A 16,744-nucleotide genomic window follows, 5' to 3' on the forward strand; every position below is an offset into this window, starting at 1 on the left:
CGCAGCGCTAATCACAGGCAGTGAGCCATATACCAATCTGCGCAGCCGCGGATCGGGAAATGTATCACTGCCTGTGATTAGCGCTGCAAAGTGTCAGCTTCCTGGCGGGCGCGTGTGCTTGCGAACACACCTGAGCCCATCCTTACTGATCACATGTGCAGCTCCGTTGCAAATGCAGAGGCCAAGATGGAAGCTTCCTTGTCTGTAAAGGATAGTACAGTAGGGTTTAGTTCTGCTTTAAAGTGGAGTTCCACCCTTACATGCCACATTTGGCATGTCATTTTTTTTGGGGGGGGGGGGAGTGGGGGCTTTGTTAGGAGGGGGATTTCCTGTCCCACTTCCTCCTTCCGCCCAGGGACCGCCAAGGCGACTCTTCCTTTCACCTTAGGCGGCCCCTCTAGGGTTGCCACCTTTTCTTCAAGTCAAACCCGAACACTTTAGCGGCGCACACTAATTTTTTTTTTTTTATATATTATAAACTATATATATATATATTGTTATTAATTAACATTTCTAATCATATGAAATTAATAACAAGAGCCCCCTTTACATCAGAGTCTGCAGAGTTCCCCTTTTACATCTGAACTCGTAGAGTTCCTTTTCACTGTAAGGGGGGACTCTGCAGACTCTGATGATAAGGAGAACTCTGGGAACTCTGACACATAAGGGATCCTCGGGGAACCCGGATTTAAGGAGGAACACTGAGAACTCTGATGTATGGAGAGGAAACACTGTGGCCTCTGGTCTAAAGGGGAAATCTGATGTAAGGGGTGCTCTGAGAACCCTGATATACCTTAGTGTACTCTCTCAGAGGCAGGAGAGAGAAGGGGGAGACTTCAGTCACAGACTGGAATGGATGGTGAGCTCACTCACCCCCTTGGCAATCAGCACCTCTCATCCAGATGTATCTGAGACTGCTGAACTTCAAATTTCCAACCCCCATTTTCCTTTTCTGAAGTACAGTGCCCATGATTGGAGTGTGGGCAGACACAGAGGGGTAGGGGGTGGGGGGGGGCAGAGGTGCAGATCGAGCCCTCTCTCCTCTCCCATCTGTGTGTGTGTTTGGGGGGGTTGTTAGTGCTGGCTTTGGGCAGCGTGAAAGAATGTAAAAGTCACTCTCAGCTCAGACAACTGCAGCCAGCAACCCAGCTGGGAAGCCATAGTCCAGTCTGATTAATGTGTCCGGGTTTCAGGCAGTCTGAAACCCGGACGCATGGTTCCAAACCCGAACTGTCCGGGTGAATCCTGGACAGGTGGCAACCCTAGGCCCCTCCCTCTAGGCGATCTCCTGGGACACGTGACGGGTCCCAGGAGATCGCCTGTCCACTCCGGGAGCGCAGCGTGACTTGCGCATGCACCGTGCGCACCTGGCCGTGAAGCCAAAAGCTGTCACGGCCAGGTGCCCAGAGTGGAACTGGAGGTGCCGGCGGAAAGGAGGGGGAGAAGAGCGGCGTTCCATTTGCCCGCATCGCTGGACCGTGGAACAGGTAAGTGTCTGTTTATTAAAAGTCAGCAACTACACTTTTTGTAGCTGCTTTTTTTTAATAAACATAAAAAGCCTGGAACTCCGCTTTAAGGACTATTTCACACCAGATGCAGTTTGATGTTGTTGTTGTTTTGCATACAGCAGGTAATATGGGTTCCAATAGCATCGTTCACACCAGTGCAATCAGTTTCAGTGCAGAAAAAAAGTAGAACATGCAGCATTTTTTTCTGCACAGAACTGTACTAGATTATGGCAAAACACATCAAAAACACACCAGAACGCATCTAAACACATTAAAAACATGCCAGAACGCACCTAAACACATTAAAAACATGCCGGAACGCATCTAAACACATTAAAAACATGCCAGAACGCACCTAAACACATTAAAAACATGCCGGAACGCATCTAAACACATTAAAAACATGCCGGAACGCACCTAAACACATTAAAAACATGCCGGAACGCACCAAAACACATCAAAAATGCACATGTCCCTATTTAAGATGAAGGATAAAAGGGGAAAAGACGCAGTGGAATGCTTTAAAAATTCACATGCACAAACGCATTCAGAACGCATCGAGGCTGCGTTTCTGTGGTGTGAACTGGCCGTAATCACTAAGGTAGCCATCCTTGACTATACTTGACGTACAGGACTATAAATCTCAGGACTATATTGCCAGAGGTACTTTGGCAGGTTAAGAAAAAACTCCCATGTAGATACTTTAGCTGTGTATTTAGACGTTTGCCCTGCGTTTAGCTGTAAGGCAGAACAGTCATTCCCTACGCCTTCTACAGCACTAAGCCCAGTCATACCTTGCCAGACAGAACATGAACATGCACTGAGCAGACGCCTCTGGACTTATCTCAAAAGAAAAGCTGCAATTTCCAAAGAAATCCAAATTTTAGATCATTATTTTTCTCTATCAGTCAGCTTGATCAGTTGGCTGGAGGTTTTCGGGAGATGAGTCCCAAAACCAAGTTTCCCTCTGGATCATTATAGGCAGGAACAAGGGCCCATAGACCTGAGGAGGGCCGTCTACCAATCCATCGGAGGGCCAACAGGTCAGAAAAGCCCATTTGATTGCTGTATGAAGTGTGTGCTGTGACCACCTTCCACCTCCTTCCTTCAGGAGCTCTTCTACAACCCTCATGTGTATGAGCAAGCCTTGGCCAAGACATTGGGAGGTGGTCAGATTGTGCACATTCAACCTCTTTGTGATGTCCATGGTCAGCGTTGGCCATTATCACATATTGGGTACAATCCTGTAAGAAGATGAATTCTGATTTGTTGGTCAGGAATATATTTCCATAGCTGTATATCTGTTATGGATATAAGATGGAGGAATGATCTGATCACTGTACAGTCTTTTGGATTCCTCCATAGAAGTCCATGTTCTCATTGCTCCAGCAATAATTCCCATTGAGCAGTCAATGTGATCAAGTGGGAAAACCAAACTCAGCCAGTTGACTTTTCCAAAGAGGATGGCTGGTTAGAGCTGTCTGCATGAGCTGTGAATGTGCCATGGACCTTAGAGGACAGTCTCTTGATCCAATTATTTTTGGTTGGATCAGGAGATAAGCCTTGATAAGCCTTGAATCTTGAATCACTTGAATCTTATTGTGCTTTTTGTGTTTCTTCCAGATCTGTGCAGTAATCCAGTGTGAATCTTTACCTTCCTGTGATAAAGACCAGTCACTGCTGCTCCCTCTCATTGTGCAGAGTGACTGGTCTAGTCTCCGCCCCCTCCTGTAGTTCTTTGATAGCAGCCTGTAGTGGGTGGGGCTGCTTGGCCCCTCCCACGGCACTGTTCTCTGCACAGGATATGTACAGCACAGTGATTAGGTCACAGATACTTTTACAAGGTAATAACTGGGTTTGCAGATGCATATCTTTTGTCTTTTTATATATATTTAAATGACCGTTTTTCTACCCACTGTACTGTATGGGTGTTATCGCCACCCACAGTACCGGTTCTGGTCCCCTTGTACAGACTGGGGAGACAAGCGCTAGAGCGTGCGATAAGCAAAGGAGGGTTACATTTCACTGCCACTGCACTAGGGGCTATTACATTGATACCAATGAAGGGGGAGAGGGGATTTATTGTGGTCACTGACACTAATGATGGGAGCTAATATTGTCATTGACACCGATGGGGGTTGTTATTCTGGTCACTGACACCAATGATGGGGGTTATTACTGTAGTCATTGACACCAATGATGGGGGTCATCATAGCGGTCACTGACACCAATGATGGGGGTCATTATTGCGGTCACTGACGCCAATGATGGTGGTAGTTATTGCGGTCACTGGCGCCAGTGATGGGGGTCATCATTGCGGTCACTGACGTCAATGATGGGGGTCATTATTGCGGTCACTGACGCCAATGATGGGGGTTGTTATTTTGGTCACTGGCGCCAATGATGGGGGTCATTATTGCGGTCAATGGCGCCAATGATAGGGGTCTTTAATTTATTGCGGTCACTGACGCCAATGAGGGGGGTCATTATTGCGGTTACTGACACCAATGATGGGGGTCGTTATTTTGGTCACTGGCGCCAATGATGGGGGCTATTATTGCGGTCAATGGCGCCAATGATAGGGGTCTTTATTGCGGTCACTGACGCCAATGAGGGGGGTCATTATTGCGGTTACTGACACCAATGATGGGGGTCATTATTGCGGTCACTGACACCAATGATGGGGGTTATTATTGAGGTCACTGACGCCAATGAGGGGGGTCATAATTGCAGTTACTGACACCAATGATGGGGGTCATTATTGAGGTCACTGATGATGCTAATGATGGGGGTCATCATTGCGGTCACTGACGCCAATGAGGGGGGTCATTATTGCGGTCACTGGCGCCAATGATGGGGGACATTATTGCGGTCACTGGCGCCAATGATGGGGGTCATTATTGCGGTCACTGGCGCCAATGATGGGGGACATTATTGCGGTCACTGGCGCCAATGATGGGGGTCATTATTGCGGTCACTGGCGCCAATGATGGGGGACATTATTGCGGTCACTGGCGCCAATGATGGGGGTCATTATTGCGGTCACTTACTCCAATGAGGGGGGTCATTATTGCGGTCACTGGCGCCAATGATGGGGGACATTATTGCGGTCACTGGCGCCAATGATGGGGGTCATTATTGCGGTCACTTACTCCAATGAGGGGGGTCATTATTGCGGTCACTGGCGCCAATGATGGGGGACATTATTGCGGTCACTGGCGCCAATGATGGGGGTCATTATTGCGGTCACTTACTCCAATGAGGGGGGTCATTATTGCGGTCACTGGCGCCAATGATGGGGGTCATTATTGCGGTCACTGGCGCCAATGATGGGGGTCATTATTGCGGTCACTTACTCCAATGAGGGGGGTCATTATTGCGGTCACTGGCGCCAATGATTATTCCAACTTTCTCCTTCGTGCACATTGCAAAAAATGCAGCAGGACTGATCCATTCATTTTGTTTGGAATGTCTGGCTTGACATAATGCAGTCCTGAGACTCAGTAAAAAAAATATTCCTGTATACTGTATATAAATGATGTGTGTGTGTGTATGTATATATATATATATATATATATATATATATATATATTTATTATATTTCCATGGTGTGTGAGAGTGGATGCAATGTTGTGCCTGATGCAATGATCTAGTGTCACTAAATGATGTCATTGTCCCCATCAGGACTTCAGGGACAGTCTCCTCCCTCCTCCGATCACACATCGTACGGTATCGGACATCGCCCGCTATCTCCCCCCCATCAACCCCGAGCTCATCACAGCTCCTGCGCCCCTCGCCCGCAGAGACCACGCCCCCTCCGTGTACCATGTGACAGGGGGGTGTGGCCGCTCCGCTCTCCTCCGTCTCTCAGGCTCTGCTCGTAGTTAGTGTGCCTGGTGCGGGTGATCGGGAGGAGCAGCCCCGGGGATCGGTGTGGTCGGGAGGTAGGTGCGGGGCGGAGGAGTCCGGGGAGGGAGAGGAGGCGTCGCTGTCTGTGCCGCTCATTGATAAATAGTGTGTAGTGATGTGATCAGACCATATGGATGGAGGGGGGTGGGGAGCACCGACATCGCCCGACCCCGATCTGGTCATGGGGGGGGGGGTCACGGAGCATCGTACGGCCTGGAGGAGGGGAGATCAGCGCTGCAGGGCCCATCATTAACCCGCGCTGTGCCGGGCCTGTCACCTCTATAGAGATATCCTCCTCCTCCTGATAATATAGGAGATACTGATCATCACCTGAAATATGACACTGACAGAGCTCCCTGACACTGGGCCCCATTCAAATCCATGTATAATGACAGCAAATCACATCACTTGTCCCTTCATTGATGATGGGCCCCAAACAGGCCAAGTCAGGGGCCCACACAAGGACACACCGTACTAAAACCACGACGACCCTTTGGGCAGGCCAATAAAATGAACTGATTGTCCTGGGCACAACATGAAGAATGGGGCCCTCCATGATTACATCACAAGGTGACTACTTCCAGGGCCCCCAGTGTCCACCCGGGCCCCAAAAGTACTTGTATGGCCCTCAGACCTGGGTAGTCTTCTGTCGCCTCTATCATTGTCATGTAACCCCAACATCAGACCGTCCCCTGTAGGGTGATCGCTCATCCCCCCTCATATCTGTGGTCCCTGACCCCTCACCCCCCTCACTCACCCCCCTCATATCTGTGGTCCCCGATCAGTCTTCAGTGTCTCCTATATGTGGCCCCTTGGATATGTCAGGAGCGTCAGCCGATGCCTCCTATATCTAATACCTTTACATACAAGGCTCTGAGGCCCAGGGGTCACATATGGTGCTTTGGCCCTTACTGTATGGCCCTTGGGGCCCCTAGACAACATTCTGTGTTTTGATGCTTAAGTCAGTAAAAACTATTCAATAGACTGGCTTGTCGTGGTTAAATGGTTTGTTTTTATTTCACAATAGCATTTTTTTTCTGGGCTCTTTATCCCTTTTTGTTCTATTTTTATTCATCTGTTTTATATTGGTTCTTGCTGAGAGTGATATCAAATGTAGTATAATGTAATTTGCAAGGTAGTGTAGGGAGCACAGATGTAGATGCATTGATTTGTAGAGGGACTGTAATAACAGAGATCTCTTGCAGTTTTGTGTAACATATCACATGTACAATCTCTGACCCTCCTCCTGTACGGCGCCTGCGGTCTCTGACCCTCCTCCTGTACGGCGCCTGCGGTCTCTGACCCTCCTCCTGTACGGCGCCTGCGGTCTCTGACCCTCCTCCTGCGCGGCGTCTGCGCTCTCTGACCCTCCTCCTGTACGGCGCCTGCGGTCTCTGACCCTCCTCCTGCACGGCGCCTGCGCTCTCTGACCCTCCTCCTGCACGGCGCCTGCGCTCTCTGACCCTCCTCCTGCGCGGCGCCTGCGCTCTCTGACCCTCCTCCTGCGCGGCGCCTGTGCTCTCTGACCCTCCTCTTGCGCGGCGCCTGCGCTCTCTGACCCTCCTCCTGCGCGGCGCCTGCGCTCTCTGACCCTCCTCCTGCGCGGCGCCTGCGCTCTCTGACCCTCCTCCTGCGCGGCGCCTGCGCTCTCTGACCCTCCTCCTGCGCGGCGTCTGCGCTCTCTGACCCTCCTCCTGCGCGGCGTCTGCGCTCTCTGACCCTCCTCCTGCGCGGCGCCTGCGCTCTCTGACCCTCCTCCTGCGCGGCGCCTGCGCTCTCTGACCATATCCTGAAGGCTCTGATAGTTAATGGAGTATTAATTAACTGAGTATTATGATTGGCCCTTTGAAGTCAGGGGCCACACGCCAGGCTCCTTTGGTGCAGCCGCATCCTCCCAGTGATACACATGCAGGGCCTATTACAGGATTCTGAGCCATCAGAAGTATTGGGTCCTTCTAGGTTTTGGGCTCAGCCATCACCCGGTTAAAATGTTTCTTATGCTGAGTGTGGCACATTTTCCACTCTAGAAGAAAACGCTCCAACTTCCTTCTAAACCTGTTTTCTCTCAGGTGTTGACAGTGCAATGGCCTTATCTTCCCTGTCGCTGGTTTTGGGTTGCCAAATACTATTTGTAACCTTGACGGCAGGAAAATGTTGTACCTGCAGACTATCTGTCCTCGCAGCGCTGCGTCGGTAGCTTGCTTTAAATTCCAAAGGCAACCCAAGAACCCTGATGAGATATAAAATAGTGGAATTTTCAGAAAGCCCATGACTGTCAATGACAACCATCCCAGAAGATGTGTCTGAGCACATCATCGATGGGTCACGTCAGGAGGACGGTCCGCAGCCGTAAAGGAAAATGACGGCTTATTGTATGAGAAAGCCATGTGTCTCTAACCTAATCCTATTGATGATTAATCAATGGCTTTTTCTGCATTGCCTCTCAGGGTACCTTCAGAGAAAGCAGCAATAGATCCCACTGCATACGTGGATTATTATCATGTGATAAAATGAGGTTCCTATATAATAAAAGGGCTGCCTATCTACTATAGAAGAGGGCAATCTTCAGTTCTAGATTGATGAATGTCACACTGAAATCCCCCGATAGAGTTGACCATGGATGAATGAAATGAACCTGGTGGTGAGCTCATTAATGAACCCATGAGCAATGCGATCCCTTGGCCTGTTTTTTCAGGAAATGGAGTTAACGTTGTCAGTGGCCTCGTACCTCCAAGCATCCTGCAGGCCGATTATCTATGGCAGTACAGACACATGCATCCTTTATGTTTCGGCTTTATTGTATCTGTGTCATGGTTATTGGTGAGGGTGTATTCAGCACATGAGATCTGTCATGGTTTCCTGTTCTGTAAATGAAGACACAGAAAGCTCACCTTCCACACCTCCCCATCCCCCCCCCCCCCTCCCCGGATTTTCCCCCCAACCACCCTCCTGTTTAGTCTCTGCAATCTAGCAAAGACATGCACATCCTTCTCAGCCTATAGATTCCAGCAGGCCGGGCTGTCTTCTTCTGGATCAGGGAAAGGTTAACAGTCAGCCGGTGTTTATAAAAGAGCCTGCTATGTATATATTGAATTTCTATGCACTGTGCATCGGAGACTGGCAGAATATTACGCGCCCTTTATTTTTAGTGATCCCAATTCCTTCATTGGGTTTCCTATATTTTTTCAAACTGCTGCCATGTGTCTCTTTTAAAAAAAAATTTAAGTAGCCCTTTTGTTTCTTGGTCAGAAGGAAGCAGCGTTATTGATTGACAATATCTTCAAGGGTACCCAAAGGTTGATTTGGGATACAAATGGCAAAATCTCTTCTACATGTGGAACATGGACCTTACAATAAGGTGCCATACGCCCATAGAGAAAACCCTTCTACATATGGAGCATGGACCTTACAATAAGGTGCTATACGCCCATAGAGAAAACCCTTCTACATATGGAGCATGGACCTTACAATAATGCCTCGTTTCCACTGATTGGATCGGTTTGGTGCAGTACGGTGCGCTATTTTGAGTGTTTCCATTATGAAAGCGGCCCATACAAGCGAACTATACCGCACCATTCATGGTCCTGCTTCAGATGTGGGGCCATAGAAAATGGTACGGTACTGTTAGGGCGGGGATACTGGCATTACACAATAGATTCCACTGATTGGCGGACAGAAAAAAACGTCAATGCTCATGTCAAAGGCATTTTTTCTAAACCCCTTATGGCCCCTGGTGGTCCAACTTGCATTGGAAACGCTCACCTGAATAGGCCGGACCATTCTAACTATTCCAAACTGTACCAACCCGAACCGTTCCGCTCAGTGGAAATGAGGCATAAGGTTCCATACACCTCCGTGATGAGCTGTCAGTGCCCACATAGCTGGTGTAGTGGTCTGGGGACTTGAAATCCCTGTTCTTCCCTTTTTTTTTTCTCTAGGGCTTCCGAGACAGATCAGAGCGATTGGTTGAAGCGTGTGTCAAGTGCTGACCAAATACAAAAAGCTCCAATCTGTCCTGAAAGCCTTACAGAAAGAAGGGGAAGAGCAGGGATTTCAAACATCTAGAATGCTACACTGGTTGCATGGGCATTGATGGGCTGTCACCCATGGAGGTAAGTACAGTGGGGAGAGGGAGGGTGGGCAGGGTGTTCACCTTTTTCATTTTTTTCTGAGAAGGTGGACTAACCTTTTCAGCCTATGGGCTAACTAAAGTTGGTCATACATGGAATGAAATTCGTTCGGTTTAGCTGGGACTGGCCAAGATTCGATCCATTTAAGAGCAGGCTAATTGTACTCAAGTGAAACTATCAATCATCTTTGGTGCAACTGGCCTGCTGCAATTTTTTATGTGCAGTTACTGTTGGCGGATATAGCCACCAGCAGTAATTGTGTTCTACCGGATAGGAAGGCTACCCATGCCCCCCCGACAGTGAAACGCGATAGCACTTCGGGAGGCTTTCCTTCATCAACACTGACTATGTTGATGGGGGAATCTAGCAATTTTCTTTCCTTCCACCCTTGGAGGGAATGAAAATAGAATCGTCTATGGACCGCCTAAGGCCCCTTTCACAGGGGCTGTCTGATCAGGCCCGCCTGTCCATTTTTTTAGGGGACCTGATCAGATCTTGCAATCTCCCCTATGTAGCGGGGGATGTCAGCGGACATGAAATTGGGTAGAGGTCAAGCGTTGCGAGCAGCCTGCGAAAGAAATCAAACAGATTTCTCTATCTTTGCTAAACCGTGTGAATGGACTAATACCCCACTGTGCCTAAAGTATTCTGACAGCCAGGGGCATCAGCTGTCAGAATACCAAAACAGTGTCTGCATCTGATTGGATGCAGGCACTGTTTGGCCAACAGTTTTCTGCCCAGCTGCTTTGATTTTACAGTTGAATGATGCTGGGAGGAGTGGGGCCTCTCTCTGATTTTCCGCCACTGTATTAGGAACCAACCAAAATTCACCCAATGTATGGCCAACTTTAGTAATAAACGTACTTATACATACTAGAAAACTGCTCAGTGCAGATGTCAAATCTATTTAGGCTGCATTCACACTGTAGCATTTCTTGAACGTATGCAGAGACGCATGTAAAATTTGTGTTGGGCTCGTAGTGCCATTGTGATTGGCACCCCAAACACGCAAAAGAGATGCCCTTTTTTCGTGTCAAAAAATCACGACAAACATGGCACAACTGACAAAACTAAAGATGATGCATGATTTCAACATTGGTATTTTAGGGTGCAACATGGTAACATTCCCTGTCCCCAACTCCTAAATTGACCCCATCCTTACCTTAATCGTGGGGTACTTCTCTGCCATTCACAGGGATTTCTCTGTGGAAAGTCTACAAGTTCCTAGCAGAGGCCCCACCCATTACAGGCCGCCTGCAGATAACTTCAGGAGGGGGCGGAGACAAGACCAGTCACTCTGCACAACGAGAGAGAGCAGCAGTGACCGGTCTTTATTACAGGAAGCTCCTGTGCAGAGGTAAAGTTTCAGACTGGATTTCTGCACAGATCTGGAAGAGATTCATAGAGCACATCAGGATTTAGTGGGAAAACACATGACTTGTAATTGAACAATATTTGGTTGTCCTGAAGAGTAGTAAAGAAAAAAAAAATCTTATTCCCTGCTTCTTTTACAGACATCTACACAGAGTTGGGCGGTAAAATTGCAGGCAACCTCAGCTCTGTTTTAGGCCTGGTTCACACGTATGCAGTTTTCTTTTGATCCATTTCTGCATTCTTTTTTTCATGTGTTTTTCCCACTTTTTTGTGTTTTGCATTTTGTTATGGTTTTTGTTTTTGGCCAAATTGTTGTTGGGCAGATTAAAAAAGCACCAGTTGTGGTAAAACTGTGGCACAAAATGTACTACATGTTTTTTTTCTGCAGCTTCTCCAATGAAGTCTATTGAACTAAAGCGTACAATTTAAAAAAAAAAAAAAGTCCCTGACCCTTTCCAAAAATACAGCGCCTGAAAAAAAGCATAGATGTGAACATTTTCCATAGGAAGCCATGTTAAATCAACTAGTGCAATTCTGCAAAAAACACTAAACACACAGGTGTGAACCTAGCCGTAATGTTTGCTGCAGTTAGCCTTCCATCTTTGGTGAAATACTTGCTTATGGAATTTAACATCAGTAGGGATGGCTATATGCAGTGTTCTCTTTACCTTTATTTATTTTTTGCTATTTTTAATACTTTATATATATATACATTATACATTTTTTTTTTTTTACATTGATCTTTCCAGACTCCTGCCCCCTCAGCGTTTTTTATTTTTTATTTTTATTTTTTAAGGATATTAGTGCATTGGTTACTCCACATCTACAGGCCAGAAGCAGGGAAGTATCCGCAATATTTTCTAAGCTCCTTCCCATTTGTTTTGTTTTGTTTTGTTTTTGTTTTGTTTGGGGAGCATTTATTTCCACAAGACAATTTTCATCTAAGAGCATTCTGGTTGTTTGGGCTGAAACTGAGCATGGGCAATCTTTACTGCTTATAGTAATCTGATTCTCCCGTCCTTTTTGTAAAAATTTAGAGGTAGAAGATGGTTGGGCAACATGATTTCAGATGCTATCATATAAGAGGTCCCTAATGACATGCCATCTGCCGTTAGAGCCATCTTGGCATTCTTTACCAGTCACATGATGATGATTAGATTTGCCCAGCACCTGGAGCCCCCCCCCCTAGAGATTTGTAATTTTCGCAAAATGACTTGTACCCCCACATATGCTAAAAAGCTTAGTCTGGCTTACCATAGACCATCTGATGCTCTTCAGATACATCTCCCTGACCGCAGTTTAACCATTCCTGAGCCTTAAAGTGAATCTGTCATGATGCAATATGGACGGTACCATTGCTGACTGGCAAGTAACTGAGCATGGGCAAACATCCATTTATAGATTCTTTATTGGGTTCATTTAACATCTGCAGCATCTCCTACTTGCCCGGCCACTGGTGGTGGTACTTTTTGAATGTTGGAACTTTATTCCCGTGTCACAATTGACATTTCATTAAAGCAGATCTACACTCTTCGCAAGAAAGTTCTGCTATTCCCCCTCCCCACCCCTGCTTCTAACACTTCTGATGGTTTTTTTTCTTCTTTGACTTGGAGCATATACTTTTTTTTTTGACCGCTACCTGCTCCCATTCCCTCAGTCCTCACGTAGGCAAGAGTGACGTCCACCTGGGCCTGCCCACGCAGGTCAGAAACCATGGGTATGACACTAGCCGCATACTCCATAACATATTTTGTTTAATACTTTTGAAACAGTGCTGGAAATTGTGGTTGTCACCCAAGTCCCAGTTATTGGTCCAGCATCTCAGGCAGGGAACTGGCATATATCAAAGTTCAGCAGCAATGTCTATTTTGGCAGGTTGACTTTGATTGCTCTAGGCCCCTTTATCAAGTAGCAAAAACAGGCAGTTGAGGCTTATTTTTCAAACCCAAGCAATGACCACCGGAGATATATTACATATAGTTAGAGTTGCAAAGTCGGGTTGAAAAAAGTCCATCCAGTCAGTGGTCCAGGTCCACAAATAGGGGAAAAAAAAGAATTCTACACTCCTATATACACAATCCTATACCCACAGATGATCCAGAGGAAAGAAAAAAAAAACAAAAAACCCAACAAAGCATTACCAGCGCGAAAAGAAAAAAGGCACATTGTGTTCGTTGGGCAATACTAGTTGCCTCCATTCCCCATAGAGATAAATTGGGCAATGCTGCTTGGGACCTGGTTGTGGTGGCTTAAAGAGGGTTTTCAGTGTGTCTTCTGTATGGGTGATAAAGTATCGCCTACTGATCGTCTGCCAACCGTGGACCAGCTGCTGCAGACGTGATCCACCACGGGCCACGAGTCAGCAGCTAGGCCCATGCAAAAGAGGGCTTAGAAATACTCGGTTCTGTAATCTTAACCAGACCAGCATTACTTCTGAGTGATGATGGGCAGCTCAGATAGGGAATACTTCTTCTCCTCTCTCAGTTGCAAAAGGCAACTTCATGTTTGATGTCGTCATTAGCCAGGGTCCTGACAGTGTTCTGGAGGAATGCAAAAATGAAGCAAAGTGGTACACAGATGTATCTGAAACATTGGCGTGTTTTTACTTAAAGCTGAACTCCGGGTATTTTTTTTTCTCCATGCTGCATGGATTTACTGCTCGTTTTTTCCTAGGGCAATGTCCTCCAAACTGCGGCCCTTTGCCTTCATCTGGTCCTTGGGGCACCATTGCTCCCACTGACGCCAGCGATGGGGCACCATTGCTCCCACTGACAATAACTATTTCTTCCCCTAATACCAAAGATGGGGCATTGCTTAATCTCACTTGGCACAGACAGGAACGGGCCACCAATGGATCATGGGGGAGTGTTGTTTGCTGCTGGAGCCAAGGATTGGATGTGTGGTACAGCTTTCTGGACACCCCTTGACAAAACAAGCAGTTAATCCATGCAGAGCAGGCACAGCTCGGGAGTTGCACTTTAACGCTTCAACACATTTCTTTACAAAACTTAAAGCAGAGTTCCACCCAAAAGTGGAACTTCTGCTTATCTTCTTCCTACGCACACACACACACACACACACACACACACACACACACACACACCCCCGGTGCCACATTTCGGGAAGGGAGGGGGAACGGTTACTTGTTCTTGACAGGTACCCTTCCCCACTTTTGTGAGACTGCGCTGCTGCGCCGTCCCTTGGAAGTTCGGCCCAACTTCTCCTTCCCCTGCCGCCGGCCAATTAGAAACTGCAGCGCGCAAGCGCAGTAGGGAACTGGCTGTGAAACTGAAAGGCATGACAGCCGGTTTCCTTTACCAGGAATGGTGGCGGCAGCACCCGGGAGCCGATCCAAAGATCAGCTGGTGTGTCAACATCTTGGGCTCCCTGGGCAGGTAAGTGTCCATATATTAAAAGTCAGCAGCTACAGTATTTGTAGCTGCTGACTTAATTTTTTTTCTCCCCAGACTTTAAAATTCTACATTGTTGGTGCAATTTCCAAAGAAATCATTTTGATAAATGGTAACCCATGCAAACACGCCATGGACAAATGCAGAGCTGGGAATGTAACTGAATAATCCCTTCAGCAAAAAAAAAAAAAAAAAAAAAAAGTTTGCTTTTGAACTTGATGGCTCCTCGTTCTATTCAGGACTTTTGTTCACCAAGCGTATCTGGAATCATTTTTTTTCCCCCTTCTGCCTTCATGTCTGGTATGTGCTAGTGTATACATATACAAATAGCACCAATCCCTCGCAACACATGTTTGCATTTAAATCTATAAAGTTTCACAGGCCTGTATGAGGAAGTGATAAACCTCCCCTAGTGTGTGTGTCCCCTTCTCCTCCCACCCCCCCCCCCCCCCCTCCTCCGGGGACCTTTTTATTCTTTCTGTAGGGCTAGCCTCTCCTTCCCTTCCTCCCCAGCACAGCCCCACATCCTCTCCTGGACCAGCTGGCGGAGGATAGAGAAAGGTCACTATTGTTGGTCTTTAACAGGGTGCTGCTCGGGGCCTAGCACTTAGGTGGCTGCAACAGGAAGAATAAGTGTAATTAAGCTTTCTTATAAAGGGCAGTCTGCCCACCCCGTGTCAGTGCTCTTTGTATTGGCATTTTCTTACTAGTTTAGAATATTATTGAAAAAAAAATCTGTTTATGGGGTTATAATCTAATTGTATACATACAATCTTTTCCATTGTAGTATTCTTCCCTACTAGTTTCTGAATTGCATTTTAATTGGATGTCTTTGATAATGATGTATGGCTCAATAAAAAAAATATAAATCTCTAGATCCCCTTTCTAAAGGACATTTCAGTGATTAGGAAATCTTTCTTTATCCTACATTTGATCTGCATTGCCTGCAGGCCATACATGTTATGCGTCTACTCGGTTTCACATAACAGTACATCTAGGATTTATCGTTTTTTCAGTGTTATCAGATGATGCCTGGCCAGTCACAATCTTCATACTTCTGACTTCATCGCCATATTTTTTTTTTGCATGCTTTAGGTATGTGGTCACAACTGAAAAAGTATTTTGTATTTTTATGAATAGATGTTTAAATGTGCAAGTCAACTAGGGCTGAAACAACTAATCGATTAATCGGCCAGTAACATAATGGGGTTAAAAAAAACTAAAATGAGCCCTTTATAGTACAAAACGAGCAAATAATCACTGCTGTAAATATTACTTTCACTGTTCTACAGTAAAAAAATGAACTCCTTACAGTAGTGATTATCTGCTTTTTTTTTTTTTTGTACTATAAAGGGTTAATTTTAGTTTTTTTAACCCCATTATGTTACTAAATGTCTTAGATCTGCATCTATGTGTTTATTGGTGCTTTTTGCAGAAATGCACTACAGTTCATTTACATGGTTTCCTATGGGACACGTTCACATCAGAAAGTGTCAGGGACTTTTAACGCAAAATGGTGCTTTATTGGTTCAACATACTTCAATGGAAAAGCTGCAGAAAAGCATGTAATGGGTTTTTGCAGCAATTTATGTTTTTTAATCTGCCCAAAAAAAAAGCAAATTGCAGTAAAATCATGTGTGCAAAAATCAAAACGCACGGCAGAAACAGATCAAAAGCAAACTGCATAGGTGTGTACTGAGCCTTATGCTGGCCACGCCTATTTTCAGATGAGAATATTCAGACGAAAAATCTTTGTACATTCACTGAATGAAAGAATTTTGTTTGAAATTTTCACTTGTTTTTAACATTCTGTTTTTAAAATTTTAGTGTAATTTCTGAACGAAAACCACATCCACTGTCTGAAAATTGTCCTGTCGCTGTGGTTGAAAATGAACGTCAATTTGACCCACTTTTTTTTTTAAAGGTTATTAACCGATTAATCGAAACAATAATCGGCCAACTAATCGATTATGAAAATAATCGTTAGTTGCAGCCCTAAAGTCAACTCAGCCCAATTATTTCGGGCAGTGAAGAAATAAAGTAAAAGCCCATCTGAACCCATAACTGAAAAAAAATCATGTAAATTGAGGGGAAAAAGTATTTGATCCCCTGCTGATTTTATACTTTTTCCCATTGACAAAGAAATGATCAGTCTATAATTTTAATGGTAGGTTTACTTTAACAGGGAGAGACAGAATGACAACAAAAAAAAATCCTGAAAAACGCATTTCAAAAAAGTTATACATTAATTTGCATTTTAATGAGTGAAATAACTATTTGACCCCTTCACAAAACATGACTTAGTTGCCAAACCCTTATTGGCAATCAGAGGCCATCAAGTTTGCACACCTCTCAGAAGTAGTGCATTACCAATTGTTTCTTGGTGACTATGGTCCCAGCTGCCTTGAGATCA

General features: G+C 45.9%; 1 protein-coding gene across 5 annotated transcripts in view; it reads left to right on the forward strand.

Moving 5' to 3' along the window:
* SEPTIN9 (septin 9) overlaps positions 1–16,744 on the forward strand; it is a 381,698-nt gene that overhangs the window by 293,084 nt on the left and 71,870 nt on the right. The window contains exon 1 of one of the 5 annotated variants that reach the window (XM_077459261.1): positions 5,306–5,452. The exons of the other annotated variants lie outside the window; for them this stretch is intronic. The gene's annotated coding sequence lies outside the window, so the exon portion shown is untranslated. Of the gene's footprint in view, positions 1–5,305; positions 5,453–16,744 lie in introns of those variants that run through there. 5 annotated transcript variants of the gene reach the window in all.

This window comes from Lithobates pipiens, unplaced genomic scaffold (genome assembly GCF_037356315.1).
Source record: "Lithobates pipiens isolate NorthernLeopardFrog02 unplaced genomic scaffold, aLitPip1_a1.2 Scaffold_28, whole genome shotgun sequence".
Lineage (NCBI taxonomy): Eukaryota > Metazoa > Chordata > Amphibia > Anura > Ranidae > Lithobates > Lithobates pipiens.